At 36.4% G+C, this 4,756-nt stretch overlaps 2 long non-coding RNA genes across 2 annotated transcripts; one reads left to right on the top strand and one right to left on the bottom strand.

Moving 5' to 3' along the window:
* Positions 1-3,500, top strand: LOC127172620 (uncharacterized). The gene is made up of 3 exons (XR_007828652.1): positions 1-169; positions 1,799-1,905; positions 2,673-3,500. It is a non-coding gene; the product is annotated as an uncharacterized LOC127172620 (long non-coding RNA).
* An 85-nt stretch (positions 3,501-3,585) lies between these two features.
* On the bottom strand, positions 3,586-4,544 carry LOC127172621 (uncharacterized). The gene is made up of 3 exons (XR_007828653.1): positions 4,294-4,544; positions 3,898-4,028; positions 3,586-3,815 (listed from the first exon to the last, which is right to left on the bottom strand). It is a non-coding gene; the product is annotated as an uncharacterized LOC127172621 (long non-coding RNA).
* Between the last annotated feature and the right edge of the window lie 212 nt (positions 4,545-4,756).

The raw sequence follows: 4,756 nt of genomic DNA, 5'->3' as shown, positions 1-4,756 counted from the left end.
GGGAATTTCCCTTAGACAAAGATGTTCTAAGGGCAGAAAGGAAAATGATTGGTTGACAGATTCAACCAATGAAATTGAAGCCGAGGCGGGGTCAGGAAATTTGGACGTGTGGATGGAATACTTCAGACAGAAACGTTATTAGCGCTTCGTGGGAGGCATTTGTTGCAAGGTAAGTGAATTTACCATGTATTTTATATAAAAAAATATTAATAAACCAACATAACTCTAACGTTTACTGAGATAATTAGCCGGCAAAGACGCACAGAACAAGTAATCATCGACTACATATCATATCATATGCATTTTCATTCAACTGCTTTATCACTCGATCGCACCAAAGCTGCTTATGGGGTAGATTGAGTAAAACATGCTTTTCCAATGCTACCGCGCTGTCCGTGATACCGATATGAGCGACAACAGAACTCGTTCAAATCTCCGTGACATTTCATTAGTCAGTTAGCGCTAGCATTAACATTAGCGCTGCTCTCAGGGCAGGAGTAAAAGTAACAGTACTAAACTGAATTATGTGCTGCTCTTGGGGCAGGAGTACTCAGTATGTTAGTATTACCATTATGTTTAGTGTACTATGTGCTGCTCTCAGGGCAGGAGTAAAAATAACAGTACTAAACTGAATTATGTGCTGCTCTTGGGGCAGGAGTACTCAGTATGTTAGTATTACCATTATGTTTAGTGTACTATGTGCTGCTCTCAGGGCAGGAGTAAGAATAACAGTACTAAACTGAATTATGTGCTGCTTTCAGGGCAGGAGTAAAAATAACAGTACTAAACTGAATTATGTGCTGCTCTCAGGGCAGGAGTACTCAGTATGTTAGTATTACCATTATGTTTAATGTACTATGTGCTGCTCTCAGGGCAGGAGTAAGAATAACAGTACTAAACTGAATTATGTGCTGCTTTCAGGGCAGGAGTACTCAATAGGTTTGTATTACTGTTATTTTTAGTGTACTATGTGCTGCTCTCGGGTCAGGAGTAAAAATAACAGTACTAAACTGAATTATGTGCTGCTTTCAGGGCAGGAGTAAGAATAACAGTACTAAACTGAATTATGTGCTGCTTTCAGGGCAGGAGTACTCAATAGGTTTGTATTACTGTTATTTTTAGTGTACTATGTGCTGCTCTCGGGTCAGGAGTAAAAATAACAGTACTAAACTGAATTATGCGCTGCTCTCAGGGCAGGAGTACTCAGTATGTTAGTATTACCATTATGTTTAGTGTACTATGTGCTGCTCTCAGGGCAGGAGTAAGAATAACAGTACTAAACTGAATTATGTGCTGCTTTCAGGGCAGGAGTACTCAATAGGTTTGTATTACTGTTATTTTTAGTGTACTATGTGCTGCTCTCGGGTCAGGAGTAAAAATAACAGTACTAAACTGAATTATGCGCTGCTCTCAGGGCAGGAGTACTCAGTATGTTAGTATTACCATTATGTTTAGTGTACTATGTGCTGCTCTCAGGGCAGGAGTAAGAATAACAGTACTAAACTGAATTATGTGCTGCTCTCAGGGCAGGAGTACTCAATAGGTTTGTATTACTGTTATTTTTAGTGTACTATGCGCTGCTCTCGGGTCAGGAGTAAAAGTAACAGTACTAAACTGAATTATGCGCTGCTCTTGGGGCAGGAGTACTCAATAGGTTCGTATTACTGTTATTTTTTACTAAACTATGCGCTGCTCTCGGGTCAGGAGTACTCAGTTGGTCTGTATTACATTATCATTATATTTATAAAACAGTAGACAATTTCTGTATGATTGATTGATCTTTTATTTTATTCTTCAGTTACCTGGAGGAGTTGCAAAATCTGGACAGATCAAAGGAGCTAACACTGAAGATCTGATACTGCTGAGTCCAAAATGGTGCAAAAATGGAGATGTATGAAAAATGGTGTAAGTTTGGTTCCACCTGATAAAAGCACATAATAGCCAGATTCAGTCGGTAACTGTTAATCATGGGGACGCAAACGAATTTCAACATTTACAGGGCCATCCAAATCCAGAATGTTGGTGTTTTTCTCCCACCACCCTCGTAAAAATTCTCAGCCAAACTACATGCTGGTTTTTAGACACCAAGGTTGTGTGGTCGAAGAAATCGATTCAAAATGAACTACAACAAAAATATTTCACCTAACTTCTCCAGCACAGCGGGTAGGAGCTGTTAAGAACAAAAAGACAAGAAAAGTACTTAAACATTTTAAATTAGTCATTATTATGGCAGTAATAGGTATGCAATACAATTTTAAAATATAGGCCTACAATTACATACATAAAAATATAAACCAAGCAGCCTTGTCATTATAGTCCCTCATGTCCACTGCGTTCACTAAATTTTGAAAATACCCAAAATATCAAAATCAACTGTGGAGGCAGATCATTTTCTTATTTAGCACCCACATTCTGGAACAATCTAGCCAACACTGTTCAGGAGGCCGACACACTCTGTCAGTTTAAATCTAGATTAAAGACCCATCTCTTTAACCCGGCCAACACAACACATTAACACATTTCTATAATTCAAGTCCATTAAAGGATGGTTAGGCTGCATTAATTAGGTCAGCCGGAACCAGGAATAATTTTCATAACACCTGATGTACTCATTGCATCGTAAGAAGAATGGCATCTACACTAATATTAGTCTGTTTCTTTCTTATTCCAAGGTCACCAGATGATGGATCAGCAGCTAGAGACGACCTCTACATCCCTAAATGTCCTAAATGAGTCCTCTGCAATCTGACTTTGCTGCAACATGGAACTTTTGCATTATTGACACACTATTGTCCTATTAAAAACTGTTGCTTTGACACATCCTGTTTTGTTAAAAAGCGCTGTATGAATAAACATGATTGATTGATTTACCTCATGTAAATAAGAGGTTGCATGCAACTTATTTCTGCTATCTTCACATTTTTCATGACACCTATCATTTTGAGAGATAAAATTTAAGAAAACCATTTCAGCTATAGTGGGTCTCTTTTTGAACCTGAGATTTAAATAAATAACATATTATTAAATTTAAATTTATTCTTAATCCAAGCATGTGACATTTAATGTATAGCAGACAACTATGTGACAGGCCATATGAGCAGTGCATTCCTGGGTTCATATGATCACACTGTGAATAAATCAAATCCATGAGTTTTATCACTGAGGTGCCATGTACATCAATTTTTACATATGTTCCTACTGTCCAAATAGGGCTTCTCTCACATTCACTTGGTGATACATAAATGTGATTACAAAAGGTACCAGTCAATTTTTGTGCAACCACTTAATGTTTCTCCCATGGACTATTGCAGAGAAATTAAGACTTGTAATTTTAATTATAACTTGTGAGTTATTTATTTATTTTTTTAATAATCGTGTTGTTAATGTTGTATCATTCAATGTCTGTTGTACAGATTGTTTAAGAACAAAATGAAAGAAATGTTGATTGAAAATAATCAGTTTACGGGTGCAATATTACAATAAAATAAGTTTAATTATGACTTCTTTCTTTTTTTATACAATTACAAATTACAAACAAATCCAGTGAGTTAAATGCATGTATAAAACACAGGAACGTTTCACAACAAAAAAGTTCAGCAAGATGTATTATTAAACTGCTGTAGTCTTAACTAGTGGATATCATCATTCCTAGAGGTTTTTAAGTGTTTTATTTTTATATTTTTATTTTAGACATGAGTCAACAAATTTGAACAGGCTCCCTTTAAACCAAGCCCAAAGTGAGAGGTTGCTTTTCCAAATATCTTCTCAAAGCCAGTCTCTCAGTCTCCAGAAATCTTTGTAAGGTCTTCCTGCAACTGAAATGCATAAAGAATTTTGTTTCAGTTTACACCGACAGTCATAATAAAAGAAAGAAAGGGAAAAAAAAATGAATTTTACCTAAACTATTTAGTATGGGATATTGAATCATGAACATCCTCATTTTCATATATTTTATGGACCACTTTCTTTTGTGCAAGAAACTTCCATGCCAGGAACACTACATCACTGACCATCTCACTGCACAGCATCTGAAATACAGCAATGTAAACAAACAGAATTACTAGCAAAATCATAAGATTAAAGATAAAAATCACTTACAACTCCCTCAAAATTGACAATTTCTTAAGGACATGTAATACATCCTTAAACCCTGCCATTCCTAGAGCCTACTATACTCTGTTTGGCCTCAGCTACAACCGCAATGATTGAGGGCAGATCAGAGTAGACGTTTGAGGGAGAGCTAATGAAGTCCATAGGCTGGAATTATGCAAAAAAAAAAAAAAAAAACCTAACCTAAGGTAATTGGTAACAGGAAGTGAGACTGGAGTTTCTGACACTTAATATGGGCACTCAAAAAAAAAAAAAAAAAAAAAAAAAAACAAGATTCTCAACTAAAACTAGATGAACTTAAAAAGAAAGTCCAGAGATTCCCTTTCTCCAAGTATGGACCAGTGACGACTTCTGCTTTTTCCAAGAAGTTTTTCTGCAAAGAGAACAAAAACTACATGAAAGAGTCAATGACAGGCCTATAGTCATACAGAAATACTTTGTGCATAGTGCAAAGTACATGACAAATAACAGTAATACGAACCTACTGAGTACTCCTGCCCAAGAGCAGCATATAATTCAGTTTAGTACTGTTATTCTTACTCCTGCCCTGAGAGCAGCACATAGTTTAGTAAAAATAACAGTAATACGAACCTACTGAGTACTCCTGCCCCAAGAGCAGCGCATAATTCAGTTTAGTACTGTTATT

Source organism: Labeo rohita, chromosome 10 (assembly GCF_022985175.1).
Source record: "Labeo rohita strain BAU-BD-2019 chromosome 10, IGBB_LRoh.1.0, whole genome shotgun sequence".
NCBI lineage: Eukaryota > Metazoa > Chordata > Actinopteri > Cypriniformes > Cyprinidae > Labeo > Labeo rohita.
Note: the sequence above shows the minus strand (reverse complement) of the source record. Positions and strands in the feature narration are given on the sequence as shown.